At 54.2% G+C, this 16,000-nt stretch overlaps 1 protein-coding gene across 1 annotated transcript in view; it reads left to right on the plus strand.

Annotated features, from left to right (window-relative positions):
• Positions 1-16,000, plus strand: part of HSPG2 (heparan sulfate proteoglycan 2) — a 102,065-nt gene that overhangs the window by 18,723 nt on the left and 67,342 nt on the right. The window lies entirely within an intron of this gene.

Raw genomic sequence — 16,000 nt, forward strand, 5'->3', positions numbered from 1 at the left:
CCTTCCAGCCCTCTCTTCTCCTTCTGTGATTGGTTATTTACAACCGTTCCAACCTTCCCAGAATGACAGGTGCCCTTTGGCTGCGGAGCCCCAGAGACCAAGCCAAGGCCCCAGGGGCAGGGCAGGGAGCAGGGGGTGGGCGAGGTCCTGGCTGTCCCTGGGCTGTCCTGGGGCAGGTGGACAGGATGTTCCCCCAGGCAGCCGACATTCCTGGTCGAAGGTGGCAGGCAGTGGGAGATTTATCATTTCCGGTAACCCAAGTCCCTGGGAGGTGAATTCTCCCTGCCAAGGACACGCACCCCTTGCTTGCCAACCCTTCCTGCCATTTCCTCTGCTGGGCCTGTCTGACTGGGTCTTGGGGCGGGCCAGAGGAACCAGTTCTCAATCCCAGAGGCTGAGACTGGGGTCTCAGGCCTCGATCAGCCCACCGCAAAGACCCAGCCTAATGCCACCTTCCCAGAGTCCTCATCGGTGCGGCCCGGACCCCAGCCTTGGGGAAGGATGGGAAGAAGGGGGCATCGTGGAAAGTGAAGGGTCCTGAGTCCTGAGTCTACCTCTGCCATCAACTTGCAGGGAGACTTCTTCCTCTCTTCCTTGAGCTGCTACGTCCTCTCCGAGTACCCAGCACTGCTGTAAGAACTCTGCATACATAATCCAACTTCTCCTTGTAACAATACTCCAGTGGGGAGGGACACTAAAATGAAGCTCCAAGAGGTCACGTCACCCAGAGGCAGTCAGGCAGAGATGGGTGTGAATTCAGCCCCTTCAACACTTGCTGGACCTCCTTAATGTCCTTACTTGCCCTCTCTGGGCCTCGGTTTCCCTTTCTGATAAGTGAGGGTGTTGGGCTAGGTGATCCCTTCCTACCCTGACAGTCCAGGACCCAGGAATCCATCGGAGCCTTTTGTAGGTAGGTTCCTCTTGAGCCCTGTCTAGCCTGTAAGGGGGCAGAACAGGGACTGTTCTCCCCAGGGGTTTCTGAGGAGCTCACTCTCTTGGTGTGTAAGGTCTTGGTGGGGTAGGAGTGGGAGGAGAGGAAAGGCAAGAAGTGACACTTGAACCTAGTAAGTGTCAGACACTGGGTTAAGCTCTTGGGTTGTCCTGCTGAATCTTCACAACAGCCTTGTGAGGTGGCTATTTTTTTTTATTTTTTTATTTTTTTTACTCTCTTGTTTTCCTTTTTATTCTCTTGACGATGTTTTTTTTTTTAACATCTTTATTGGGGTATAATTGCTTTACAATGGTGTGTTAGTTTCTGCTTTATAACAAAGTGAATCAGTTATACATATACATGTGTTCCCATATCTCTTCCCTCCTGCGTCTCCCTCCCTCCCACCCTCCCTGAGGTGGCTATTTTGATTCCTGTTTTACAGATGAGGCATCAGAGGCTCAGAGAGGTCAAGTGATTTGCTCAGGGCTGCACAGCTAGGAAGTTGCCAGGCTGGGGTGTCCAGTCAGCTCTAACTGGTGTGAGGTGGCATGTGGCCAACACACGTTTCCTAGGATGGCTTTGATTTATGAATAAAATAATATAAAAATAGTCTTTCCAGGCACTTCCCTGGTAGTCCAGTGGTTAAGACTCTGCGCTTCCACCTCACAGGGCGTGGGTTGGATCGCTGGTCGGGGAACTAAGATCCCACGTGCCACGCGGCGTGGCCAAAAAAAAAAAAGTCCTTCCAAAACACTGTGAACATGTCCTAGAGTTTGAAATCCAGACTACATCTCCCAGGCTGCCTCTGACACCCGGAAGTGGCCCAAGAATCCTTTGTTAAACTGTTCTTCACGTTCGCTTTGGAAAATATGGTCAGTGGTAATTATGGGTAGGCAGGAGTTCAGAGGAGCAAGAGGCGCGTGGGCTGCAGCAGACTGGAAAGGCTCGGCACTGAGCTGGGAGTGGAGCTATGGGGGCTGAGAGGGGTCTGGGGTGGGGCCAGGCCAGGCTGAGTTCACAGGCTCCAAGAAGGGTCCCTGCAGGGCTTGCAACCCCGGCCATTTGCCAGGAAAACTACAAGGCCCCTCCTAGGACCCCCTTCCTACCCAGACCTGCCCAGCCACCTCCCCTCAGGGGGTCTGGGGCAGCCCAGGCTCCGAGCAAGGCATGTTCAACCTGCAGACCTTTGCTCCAGCCCCTCCACCCTCACCCCAGACTTCCCAGGGAACTGGGGAAAGGGCTACGGGGTGGGGCAGTGAGGCCTGCGTCCTGGCCAGTGAGCCCGGTAGGGCCAGGCACCCTGGGATTTGAGCAGTTGGCAGCATGAGGACTGAGATGACGCCAGCCAGCCGGCTCCCACCCCCTTCTGCTGCGGGGCCCTTGGCCCTGAGGCCCCAGCAGCTGTCAGCAAGGAAGGGTGACAGAGGAGGACCAGAGGTGACCTCTCAGCCCACCCCTCTCCCCCTACTTGGGCCAGGCCCAGAACTCATACCAGCTGTTGTCAGCCACTGCCAAGCCTTGTTCCAGAGCCAGCAGTGGGCACCCCCGTCCTCTCCAGGACATCTTCCCACTGTCCTTCATAGCTGCTGACCCTGGGGAAAGGTTGGGGCTAACATGGGGGACATGGTCACATCCCTAAATCCCTTTGATTTTACTAATGACACAAAGGAACAAGAATAAACGCTCCTGTTTTTATGGAAGAGAAAACAGTTCCAGAGAGGCCAAGTGACTTGCTTGAAGTCACACAGCTACTGAATGGCTGAATTCAGGCTCTTGGCTCCCAGCTCAGTGCTCACCCCGCTGCCTTTCTTGGGGGTGTTTTTGTGCAGGATTATAGAGACTTCAGCGTTCCTGGGTTTGATTCCCGCTTGTAGTTTTAGGCCGCTTTGTAGCTTTAGGACCCCAGGCAAGCTCCTTAACCACTTGGAGTGGAACTCGCATTTTCCTGCTTATAAAATAATAATAGTACCGACCTCTTGGGATTGCTGAGCAAATTAAATGAGATAATCAATGTATAGTACTTAGCATAAGGCCTGGCATGGTCCGAGTGCCCAAAATGAGATCTGGCAATATAATTACCAAAGAGTATTAACCACCTGTGTACTCAGCACTGTGGGTGGTTCTGTGGGGATTACAGACACATTCCACAAATATTTATATCAGTCAATAGATATTTATTTGGCACCTACTGTGTGCCAGGTGCTAGAAAAAGAGCAGTGACCAAACAGACAAGATTTCCACCCTGCTTACCTTCTCCCCCACATGGTAGCTGGGGAGACACAGCTTCATTTTAACGAAGCCTCCAAGTACTTTTACACATACTGGTGGTATTATCCAGATTTTGCAGATGAGAAAACTGCAAATGCAGAAAGTGTGGGCTGAGAAGATCAGTGGCTGAGCAGGGGCCAGGACCCAGCTCCTCCAAGGGTCTTAGGTAGCGGCCCTGAGGGCTTCCTGGAGGAGGAGGCCCTTGTGCGGCATCCCTCGGGGCCTTAAGGCCTGGCAGGAGAGGTTGGGACATGTCCACCACAATATGAGCAGCAACAATTTCAGGAAGGCCTTGCAGAGGTCAGGGCCTCTTGTTCCCCAGGAATGAGGCCCAGCCAGAGCTTTAAATACCCCATGCAGCCCAAAATAGCCCCCATTGTCTTGGCCTACAGCTAGGGAGATCCAGGAGAATCCTGAGGGAGGCAGACCTTGGAGGTGGGGAGCAGGAGGAGGTCTCCAAGCACTTCCCTCTAGGGTGCGGGTGGTGTTTTTGTGAAGACTCTTCCATTTGGCTCCTGCAGGAAGGCCTGCCTTGTGGAAAGGGTGGAGCAGCTGCCTAGACTCTGCGTGAGCAACGTGCAGCCAAGGGGGGAGCCTGGTGGGTGGGGGACTCCCAGAGAGGGCCATGTGCCCAAGTGAAGGTGCTCCTTTGTACCCCAGGGATGTGTGTGCTTTGGCCCACTGGGCCCTCCTCTGTGGGCAGGCCTAGCCAGGTGCCCTGCCCCGGGCCTCCTGGCACCCTCTCCTGCTCTGGCTATTTTGGGCACTGGCTGTGTTCAGGCATGGGGAGGGATGGGTAATCCTGCCCAGAACGAGGATGCTGGGGGCACTCCCTGGACCACCATTCCAGCCTCTTGGATCTTTGAACACTATGGCCTCTGCCCCTGACCTCATTGTCAAAGGGTCATGGTCAGTGGACTCCAGTGGGATGCCGGCCCCCCCCAGCTAAGGGTAAAGAAGGGTGCCAGATAAATCTTTACCCTCAGGGCATTCATGCTGTCAGTATCAGGAATAGTTGTGCTGCTGCTTCTTTTTTTTTTAAATTAATTTATTTTATTTTTGGCTGTGTTGGGTCTTTGTTGCTGCGCGCGGGCTCTCTCCAGCTGCGGCGAACGGGGGCCACTCTTCGTTGCGGTGCGCGGGCTTCTCATTGTGGTGGCTTCTTTTGCTGCAGAGGATGGGCTGTAGGCGCACGGGCCTCAATAGTTGTGGCATGCAGGCTCAGCAGCTGTGGCGCACGGGCCTAGCTGCTCCGCGGCATGTGGGATCCTCCTGGACCAGGGCTCGAACCCGTGTCCCCTGCATTGACAGGTGGATTCCTTAACCATTGCGCCACCAGGGAAGCCCAGTTGTGCTTCTTCTAAGCAACGGGTTTGTTTTTACCTCCTGGGACACAGAATCCAGGGACCGGTCAGGTTTCCTTCTTCCCACTGGCCACTGGAAAACTTAGAACCTAATGCATTGTCACTTTCCCAGACCTCCAGAATTGAGCACGTGCTTCCCGCCTACTCGTCTCGCTCCAGTCCAGGCCCTGTCTGCTGTAATACAGTTTTGCTTATGCGTCTTTAGTTGGTTTTCTCTTGCTGTTACGTGTATATCTTTGTTAGCTGCTTTGAGTCTTTCTGGAACAGGGTAGTGGGGGAGGTGTAAACAGGTAAATGACGATGATGAAGATGGTAACCCTTCGCTGGTCAGTTTCCTGAAGTCTGTTCCTTATGGCTTGGTCCTCACTTTTTAATTCCCTCCCCGAGCCCCGCTCTCTCTGCTGGTGGGAGTCACAGCCTAGAATTTTAGAATTCTAACATTTCAGGGTTTCAGAGTCATAAAATGGCAAAGCCAGAAGGAACCTTTGGGATCGTCTAAGCTGAAAACTTTTAAACTTATTATTAAGCAGTGCAACCCTTGTTTACATCAAAATAATGGTATTTTGGTTAAATACTATTATATTTTGATAAATAACAGCAAACACCTATAGAGCCTCCACCATGTGGTAGCATTTTACAACAACCCTATGAGGTAGATACTATTATTATAAATTATCATGCCCATTTTACAGCTGAGGAAACAGGCACAGAGAGGTGAAGTGACTTGCTTACAGCTAACCAGGGACTGAACCAGACATATTATGTAGAAGGTCAGAATATAAAATGGGAAAAGATGGAATTTGTTTTTCATTGAAGTGAGTATTTGGGGGAGTGGGCCCAAACTCTTACCTGTTCCCCGCCCACCCCCTGAGGACAGACTGGAAAACAGTGATCTAGGCCTACTGCGTCATTTGACAAGGGAGCCTGAGGCCCAGAGAGGGGAAGGGACTTGCCCAAGACATCGGGGTGAGCTGGAAGCCCATTCTCCATCCCTCATGGCCCGCCTGCTGCCTGGAGGACCACCAGCCCCTCCCACCTCCCCTCGCCCCCGGCGATCCCCGTCCCCATCTCCGCACTCAGCAGTGGAGCCCTCCCTCGATCACTCCGCTCCCTTTGTCTTTGGGCGTGGATACCCTGGGACCTTCTCCTTGATCCTAGGGCACTGGGAGTGACCAGGTGCTGGGCTACCCTCCTTGTCCTCTCTGAGGGACTCATCTTCTGAGAGGGCAGCTGATGGCCAGGGAGGGAAGGAGCAGCTCCTGTCTGGGTTTTCTCACCCCGGGAGAGAGCATATCCTCCTGCCACCAGCTAGCTGTCACCTGGCCCACTCTTCCTTTGTCAGCACTTCTCATGTGGCCTTGGGGCTTTTCTGTCTTCAGGAACCCCCTTTTCAAAACCCCTGTGGTGGTGGCTCATAGCTTACGTCTAAAGCCTTCCTTTGGGAGAGCCTGTTGGCAGCTAGCTGAGGGAAAGATGGATGTTTGGGTGGGTGTTCCCAAAGTATGTTCTGTGGAACCCTAGTCCCATGAGGTCTGCATGAAGAAAGGGTTCCAAATTAAGCACATTTGGGAAACACTACATAGTTGTCCCCCTTCCCTCATCATGGTATTTGGGACGTTTAGGACTTAGGGAACCAGCTCAGCTTTGTGCAGCCAGCCTTTCCCAGAAGTGTTTGTCTGCATGACCTTCCCTCATACCTATTCCTGTCCAGAGTTACTGTGCCCTGGAATGGACGTTAGTCATGAGGAAAGGGGACGGGGGGGGGGGGTGCTTCAAAAGGAAGGGGCCCTTCCTCTTATTTCCAGCTCTGTTGCCCACAGGCCTATCTTCAACCATGGGCTCGGCCCTGGCTGCCCCTCCTCCCCCTCCAGGAAGCAGATGAGGAAAGCCCCGGGGGCAGGGGGAGCTGGCCTTTTTGGCTGCAGCTGTTGGGCTGCCATTCCAGCCTGTTTTTTCCTGTTGCCGATGCCCACGGGAGCAAGCAGGAATGGAGTCACTGAGGCCTGGCTGTCTGGCTGCCTTGCGCAAGGCCCTGGAGCCAGAGCTGTGGGCCTGCTTGCCTCTGAGATCCCCGCCCGTTCCCTGGGATGCTGGTCTGGGCAGCGGGCAGGTCTCTCCTCAGTGACCGTGGACAGCTTCTTGTGCCCCCAGAGATGGGCCGCCTGGCTGCAAAGCTCCAGGTGTCAGAGATGGCAGGAGGAGGGCTCAGGTAGAACAGAGTTCCCTGTTTGGAACCGGGGGTCTGGCTTCAGTGTCTCTGTGGCCACGGGCAAGTCACCTTTCTAAGACTGTCTCTTGATTTGTAAACCCCATTCATTCATTAATTTAACAAATATTATTGAGCATCTCCTGTGTGCCAGGCACTTTTAGGGGCTGGGGATTCAGCAGTGAACAAAATGGACAAAGTCCCTGCCTTCACGGAGCTGATGATAAACATGTAAAATGTAGGGTAGAATTTAAGTGGTGAGGTCGTCTGAGGCAAAGTAAGGGAAGCGACAGAGAGCCAACTATAATGGATTCTGGAACTGGGATATAGTCGGGGTGGGTCTCTCTAAAGGTGGCATTTGAGCAAAAACCAGAGGAAGAGGAATGTGTACACCTGGGGGTGGTGTCCCAGGCAGGGGACACAGCAAGTGCAAAGGCCCTGAGGTGGGTGGGGGCTTGGTGTGTTTGAGAACTGTTGAGACAAATGTGGCAGGGAGTAGGGAGCTCACAGTAGGAGAGGAAGTGCAGAGGTCTGTATAAGTATATACACGTGTGTGTAGGTAGATCACACGGGACCTGGTTGGCCATAATAAGGGCTTTTTTCCTAATTCTTTGGTGAGTCGAGAGCAGTTGGAAAGGCCTAACCTAGTCTGTTCAGGCTCATTGTTGTTAGTGGTGTCTCATTTCATTGAAAATGTGTGGAACACTCCCTGCATCCTCCCGTAGGACTGGCACTGCGCTAGGGACTTCATTCATGAAATCTGTGGGTCGTGACCCCAGAAGGCATGGGCACACCCGACCAGGTTGCTGTGGCCTCGAAGGCCCACAGGCACGCCAGTGTTCCATGGCCAGAGAATCTGAGGACCGAACCGGGCTGTGGGCAGGAGGCAGGCACGTGAACACCACAGGCGCTGTTGGCACCAACGGTACTTGGTGGATAACGTCCAACCCCTGGGGACCTTCTTGCTGGGCGGCCCAGCCCGGAAGCTGCCACTCGGCCACTCCCACCACAGTGGCCCCACCTGGCACATGGGTGGGGCAGAGACATTTCCCAGTAGCTTCCTGCTTCCTCCCTGTACGCGGCAGGCAGCACACTCAGCACCAGGGGAGACCCATACTTGGGGTGTAAGAGCAGGAAGACAGTGTGGAGACTCCGGGGGCACTGGGAGCATTGGGCTCTGTGACCAGCACCATGACAACAGCACGAAAAGGGGCACTGCTCTTTAGTGGAAAAGCCCATTCAGGGCTGGTTTCCTTTGATCCTCTGCCACCTGGCACACCATGTCCCACTGCACCAAACTTCTTCCCGTCCCTCAGCCCACCTTCCTTCTGCCTGGTGCATACTCTGTCTCCCTTCTCCATCCTGCTTAGGCAAAATCGTCTTCAAACCCAGCTGAATTGTCATTTCCTCTGGGAAACCCTCCCCAACCTCTGCCCAGCCTCGCTAAGTGGGGCGGACCCTCCTCTGGGCTCTCCCAGCCTCTGTCCTTCCTCTGCAGAGTTCTCTGCACACTGTGTTTTCATCACTCGGCTTCGTGGTCTGTCTCCACTAGGCACACGGAGCTCCGTGACCATCTACTTCCTCATTTTATCCTCAGGGCCAACACCTATTAGATGCCCAAAAAGTAGAGGTCAGAGTGACTGGAGTGGAACCTTGTGGGGTAGGTCTGATTGACGACCCTTTTATCCTCAGGGCCAACACCTATTAGATGCCCAAAAAGTAGAGGTCAGAGTGACTGGAGTGGAACCTTGTGGGGTAGGTCCGATTGACGACCCTTTTTTAACAGATGAGCAAGCTGAGCCTACCCAGCTAGAAAGAGGCCGAGGTGGCCTAGGTTCGGGGCTGTGCACCCTCTCTGCCCCACTGGTCGCATCTCTCTGAGACGCAGGGATAAATTGCTCTTGCTTGGCCATGGCTGTAGCAGACCCATTCGGGCGCCCGCCCCAGCTACATTAGAGGGGCCTTCAAGGCAGAGCCCGGGTCAGGTCTACTTGCGAAAGGGCCAGACAAATTCAGGGTCTTTGGCCACACTTCCCAAAGCAGGTCACCCTTCATTCTACTTGTCTCTCTCAGCAGCCCCAGGAAGGAAGCAAACAAAGCAGGGTTCTTTGCTTTGGGAAGTGTGGCCAAAGACCATTTTTATCACCAAGAGAACTGAGACCTGGCAGGATTGTAATCCAAGGGCAAGGTGTCCTAGGATGGATTTCAGGGAGTGTGTGACTCAGTCCCCTGCTTCTCTTGGGATGAGGTGTTATGGCCTCGATTTTACCAATGGGGAAATGAAGCCCAGAGATAATTCTGGTATATGCTAGCTGTGTGATCTTGGGCAAGTCCGTCCTTTCTGTTTCTGAACTTTGCTTTCTTTTGTCAAATGGGCTAATTCCTACCTCAGGGTTGTTGGGCAAGTTCGTTTGTTCATTCATTCATTCTTTCACCGTGCCACCTAATCAACAGATTTTTAAAAAATATTTGTTTATTTATTTATTTACTTTGGTCGCTCCGGGTTTTAGTGGCCACACGGGGGATCCTTTAGTTGCAGCATGCGGACTTCTTAGTTGCAGCATGCATGCGGGATCTAGTTCTCCAACCAGGGATCGAACCTGGGCCCCCTGCATTGGGAGCATGGAGTTTTACCCACTGGACCACCAGGGAAGTCCCTCAATCAGCAGATATTAATTGAGCACCTACTATGTATTGTCTGTTCTGAAGATGCAGCAATGATCAAAACATAAAAATCACTGTCCTGTCCTCCTGGTGCTTTGGCTCACATTGACTGAGATGGCTGCAGTTTGCTAAAAGGGAAGGGTGTCAAGGGGCTTGTCCAGGGTCACATGGTGAGTTTGGGGCAGAGCTGGGATGAGAAGCCCCAGACCCCAGCTTCCCACTCCCTTGGCCAGGGTGGAAGACCCTGACTGGGCCTCAGCACTCCCTCGGGATGCTGGCTGGAATGCTGCCTTTCCAAGTTCCAGGCCATGGTACAGAGGGCAGGGGTCAGAAGGAGGGGCCTGCTGGCAGCTGTGCCTCTGAGCTAGCACAGGGGCCCCACTTTCAAACTGGATTTCTATTGCCTTAGCTGTGTGTACTTGGGCAGGTGACTTGCCTTCTCTGAGCCTCTTTCCTTATCTGAAAAGTGGGGGAGCCACCAGTATCTGCCTTGTGAGGTTGCGGGTTTGCGTGACATAAGCCTTGTACAGACCTTATCTCAGCGTCTGCACGTGGTGAGCACTTGATGAGCCTCGGCCATTCTCCTTATTTGGGGGACCTGTGTCCTTCCTGGCCACCTGGCTGGCAAAGATCCTGCCGCCTTTGGGAGCCCAAGTGTGGGAAGCTGGCAGGGCTCCCGAGTGGCACGGGCAGTGCAGGCATGCCAGAGGAGGCTGCAGCCGCCTCCTTTCCGGCCCGGCGCCCCTCTCAGCCTGCCAGGGGATTAAAGGCCTTTTGGCCTTTGTGTTGGGTCCTCCCGCCCCTGGCAGTTTGCACAACAAAGTGCTGCTCTGACAGATTCCTTCCCCTTTGCCGTCTGCTGCCCGTGGACAAGGTACCCAGCAGCCTGGGGGTGGGGCATGGCACCTTGACCCCGTATCTGGGGCCTGGGTTGTAGCAGAGTGTGGGGAGCACTGGTGGAGTTATCTGGGAGCCTGCGTCACAGCAGAGTGGGAGGAGGAACTTGTCTGAGTTTGGGTCCCTCCCTGGAGATTTCGGGGGCCTCGGGTCACGCTTTTGCTGGTCCCTCCGCCTTGGGTGGGGGAGGGGGCAGAGTCTGTGCTGGCAGAAGGCAGGTGGGCAGGCAGCAGCTCGTTTGTCCCCCACCCGCACGCTGTCTCTGGATTTTGATGGAGTGAGCTCACTCCAGGCAGCTGCAGCCACCCTGGGGACTGCAGTACTCAGGCCTTCCTGCCCAGCTGTGGGGTGGTGGAGGGCTCGGCCCCAGGCCTGGACCATGGGGAGGTGGGGGGAGGGCATGGGCTGGCTGCCCAAGACATGGGAAGAATGTCTCTGGAGAAGCCCGAAGTCCCCCAGTCCTCCCAGCATCAACCTCAGAGCAGGCAGACAATTTGAGCCTTGAAACCAAGCTTCACCCCCAGCCAGGGCCCCACCCAGCCAGCCAGCCCAGGGCCTGGGCAGCAGAGCTAGACCCCTCCCTTCATCCCAGACCTGAAGGTGACCCTAGGCCTGAGCCCAAATCCCAAGCCTCCGTGCATCACTTCATCACCTCTCAGCCCTTCACCTCTACCCTGTGCCCCCTGCACGGTACTAATTCTAATGCTTATGGAGCACTAACTGTATACAAGGTACATGCTTACTCCCATTTACACAGATGACCCTCTCTGAGCCTGCAAAATGGAAATAACAGTTATAAGTTCACAATCCCTTAATTGAGACCGTTGGAGTCAGCCATGTTTTGGAATTCAGAAGTTTCCAGACTTGAGAAAGGTGACATAGAGCATATGCCAGCTGTGATGTGACATCCTCGGTAGAGTCTGGGGCGACACCCCATAATCAAACACATTAATATTGCTGCAGCAAAATGTATGACTGTTTACCCTAAGCGGAGTGGATAAGCTATTAATAGCTTCATGTCAGTTTAGGTCAGGACTTGACACCAAATGAGCTTGCTATAAACTTACTAAAAACAAAACAAAAAAAACCACTCTTGGTTTTCGGAGCTCCTTGGATTTCCCTTATTGCAGATGAGGGATAGTGGCCCTGTAGTGCCAGCCCTCCCGGGTTGCTGTGAGGATTAGTTGAGTATGTTGAGGACAGGGCCTGGCACGGGGAAAGCCCTCCGCAGACAGTGACCATTTTTATGGTCGTCTCTTCACTTGCCGCTGTGTCTCTTCCTACAGTTTTGATTTTAGCAGCGCCGGAAACTCTTGTCTATACACGTAACCTCCGCAAGACCCACAGTCCTCACTTAAAAACTCCTTTTTACCTTTTTTTTTTTTTTTTTTTGCGGTACGCGGGCCTCTCACTGTTGTGGCCTCTCCCGTTGCGGAGCACAGGCTCCGGACGCACAGGCTCAGCGGCCGTGCCTCACGGGCCCAGCCACTCCGCGGCATGTGGGATCTTCCCGGACCAGAGCACGAACCCGTGTCCCCTGCATCGGCAGGCGGGCTCTCAACCACTGTGCCACCAGGGAAGCCCCTAAAAACTCCTTTTGAAAACCCCACACCCCATATCCACTATCTGTATCTGTACCTACCCCTGTACCCCAAAACCTCTGCCTTCTATACCCCTCGCTCATGGCTTGACCTTTCACCCCCACACTCTTCCCAGACATCCTTGGCTCCTTCTGCATCCTCACCCAGTCCAGGAGAGGAAGGCGCGGCCGATGTCCCCGGTCCCCAAGGGGCCTTTGCAGGACTTGGACCTGGAGCTCCATGTGCGACCTCATCCTCACTGGAGGGCCTGGATCCAACCCAGCCTCTGAGAGTGGGTGCCTCCCAGAAGTCCCCCGTCTGTTTGATATCCTGCCTGTCTGGTCCCCCCACTGCCTCACCCTGCCTGTGTTCAGGGAGCGCCTGGCCATTGTGTGTGTGGGGGCACTCTGCCCACACCTCCACCGCACGCAATTGTTCCTAGCAGTCTAGAACAGTCCTTGGCCTGTGTGAGTCAGCTGCCCCCTCCTTTCCTTCACCAGGAACCCGCAGGGTCTGGAAAATCCCCTTCTCTGTTTGACTCCTTCCTCTCTGACCCAGGCCTGCCCTCTGGACCCTTCCTGTCTGGCCCCGCCATCCGGCTCCAACGCCTGTCTGAAGCACTGGGTTCCTCTGGAAGGAAGCAGGGCTCCCTCACAGCCGGAGACAGGCTGCAGCGCAGGAAACCTGGGTTCTATTTCTGCCTTTGACCTTGGAGCCACTGACGGCCCTCCTTGGGACCTTAAGCACCCACTGTATGGGTCCAGGACGCTGCCAGCTCAGGCATCCCATGAGCCATCCTGGGAGCTGGTCCGGTTGGGGATGGAGAGTGGTCAGCCCTGGGCCTCCTGGCTCTGCCCACTGCTTGGGCCTCATGGCCAGCCCAGAGGCCCAGCTCCAGCCCCATGTCCTTTCCTGGGGAGCAGGGGCTTGGGGTAGGGAGCTCAGAGGTCCTGGGACAGTCCTGACTCTGCCAGCCAGTGGGGGCCATCCGCACCAGCTCATCCGCCTCAGGGGGTCATTGTCAGGGTCAGATGACACTGAGGCTGAGGAAATGCTCTGTAAACTGGGAATTGCAGTTGAGAGGCTATGTGGGAGTGACTCTCAGTGACCTCAGTTGGTTCGTCTCTTCCACAGCCTTTGTTACAGAGGTGGTGTGGCACGGTGGTAAGGGCTTAGCTGTTGGAGCCAGACCACCAGGGTTCAAATCCCAGCTCTACCCTGTGCTAGATCTTCAAGCAGGTTCCTGACTCTGCTCCATTTCCCCATCTTTACAGCGGGGTTACCTAACACCTGACCTGGGTTAACGCCTACAAAATCCTTAAAGGAGCACCTGCTGCATAGTAAGTGCTCAATAAATGTTAGTCCAAGTAGACCCTGGACTTTCCAGCTCTGAATCCAAATTCCCTTCTATGGTCAAGTCCTAAGACTTTTTTGTGCTAAGCAAAAGTCCTAAGCTCTTTTGTGCTCTTTCTGGAAGCTTCTTTCCAGCCTGGCTTCATCTCCCTTCCTAGATGTAAAATACAGCTGTTAAAACCTTTTGATCTTCAGCTTTCCACAAGTGAAGTCTCTGCTCTTGCTGGCTTGTGCCTTGCTGCAGGCCCTTATCTGACCCCAAAGCCTCAGGTCCTGGGGTAGGGACTGCGAGCAAGGGCAGGCTGGCATGCTCAGAGACCATTTCCTGGGGTCCCTGGGGTGGAGGGGCTTCGGTCCAGGACCCGCCATGCTCTGGATTCTCTCCTCTCACTACAGATGTGTGTTCCTAGCATTTTTTCCAAGTTGAATCTTTGCTATTTCCTGTCCATTCCCAAGCCCCGGTGGCCTCTCCCTCCCTGGGAGAAGCTCTAGACCTTGCTTACCACCAGGATTTTCCTTTCCAGACAGCAGTCTGGTGTCTAGGGGGTGCCAGGAATCTCTGTGCACCATGCATGCCCTCCACAGCCTTGCTTCCATGGGGAGGGAGAGGGGGTGGCAATGACACAAAGAGAGCCCTCCCCAAGTGGGGAGGGTCCTGCCCCTCTAACCTCCTCTGCCCAGTGTCAGTGCCCCTGCACCAGCCCTAGCCTCACTCCCCTTAGGTCAGTCAGGGCCTTCTCAGGACCACCCCCGCCCCCAACCCAGTGGGAACACTGCCCTCTACCCCTACCCAGGGGAGGAAGGAGAAACCCTGGTAGGGGGCTAGTCTTGTGGTTCGTAACCCGTGAGTGTCAGAATCCCCTGAGCATGCACGACTTTAACCCTCCCAGCTGGGGTGGGGAGAGTCTGACTCAGCGGCTCTGAGAAGGAGCCCAGGAATCTACTTCTCACCAGCTCCTTGAGGTTCTAAGGCTTATTCCTGGATGCAGACCTCATGGGCATGGCCCAGAGGTCTACTGGCCACCCAGGGCTGGAATGGGCACTTGTCCAGAGGGAGAGGGAGGGGAAAGAAGGAACAGGAGGGACTTCCCTGGTGGTCCAGTAGTTGAGACTCTGCGATTCCAATGCAGGGGACGCGGGTTCAATTCCTGGTCGAGGAACTAAGATTCCACCTGCCACGCGGTGTGGCCAAAAAATAATGAAATAAAATACATGTGAATTCAAAAATATATATATTAAAAAAAAAAAAAAGGAACAGGAGGAGGGATGTGCCCGTGGATTGTGCGGGGAAGGGCTTTAGGGGATAAGACATGGGCAGTGCAGACATTACGCAAGGCTTGGTAGCACTGCAAACACAAAGATGACCAATTGGCACCCAGCCCCTCCCCCCAGGGAGCTCCCAGCCTGGGAGGGAGATGCATATAGACTGCTTGGGGGTGGGTGGTACCTTCAGAACAAGTCATGTTCAGGAAGCAGCTAGAATTAATAGGTGATGACACTTTTGTCCATTCGTTTATTCAAGCATTTATTGAACATGGAGTGCTGAGAAGGTAGAGATGAGCTGATCACAGGCCATGCCTTCAAGGTGCTGTCATTCCAGTGGAGGTACAGGTCATTACAGTGTGAGCCCTGGAGGGCCCAGAACCCAGCCTAGGGGCAGAGGTGGGTGGAAAGGCCAAGGAGTCATGACAAAGCCTCCCAGAGGAGATTTTCTTTTGAGTCATATTTATTGAGGTGTAAATTACATACAATAAAACATACCCACTTTAAGTGTACAATTCAATAATGAGAATGAGCTGTATATAACCAGGGGACCGTTACTCCAAAAGGTTTCCTGTGACCCTTCCCGGATAGCCGCACCCAACCCCTGGTCCCAGGCAACTACAGATCTTTCTGTTATTATAGATTAGACTTTTCCCCCGTGGGTTTCACAGAAGTGAAATCGTATGCTATGGAGTCTTCCGTGTCTGGCTTCTTTCACTCAGCATAATGTGTTTGAGATTCCTCCATGTTTCCAGGCCTATATGGAATTTGTTCCATTTTGTTACTGAGTAGTTAGAGGAGGTGATGTTTAGGTGAGTTTCGGAGGATGAACTGGAGTTAGCCAGGTAAACAAAAGGAGGAAGGGCATTCCAAAAGAGGCACCAGCTGAGAAAAGGCCAGAGGCTCCAAGACCTGGGCTGTGTGACGTTGGGGAAGCAGGGAGGGAGGAGGATTGGCTGTTTCTCTGTTTTTCTTCTTCTCTTTGGCCCTCTCTGCTGCTGCCACCACCTTTTCTAGCCAGTGAGGGCCGGGTTTGGTTTTCACAAGTGAGACTATTTCCTTCTAGTCAGGCTGGGCTCCCCAGATAGGGCTGAGGCCAGGGCAGGCCTGAGACACTCACGCCAGGCCATCTGGGGCTGGGTGTGTGAATCCATGCACTCTTGTGCTTGGGGGCTCTGGGGTTCCCTTGGGCTCTGCTGGGTTTGTTTTCCTCTAAGTTATTTTGTAAAACTCCTTTGGAAACACCTCAATCTTGTCTAAGTGGAAAGAGGCCTTCGCTGTCCGCACCCATCCCCAAGAAAGGCAGGGGTCATGGCTGCGGGGGCCCTTCTGCGCCGGCCTGCAAGGTGCGGGGTCCGAGCCGCCCCCTCTGTGGAACGGGAGCCCGAGGTGGAGCTTGTGCCGGGCTCAGCTGCAGCCCGAGGTCACATGAGTTGACACCACGCCTGACCTGCCCCCGTTCAGCCCAGCAGCT

Source organism: Monodon monoceros, unplaced genomic scaffold (genome assembly GCF_005190385.1).
Source record: "Monodon monoceros isolate NGI ecotype Baffin Bay Population unplaced genomic scaffold, NGI_Narwhal_1 Super_Scaffold_18, whole genome shotgun sequence".
Taxonomy (NCBI): Eukaryota; Metazoa; Chordata; class Mammalia; order Artiodactyla; family Monodontidae; genus Monodon; species Monodon monoceros.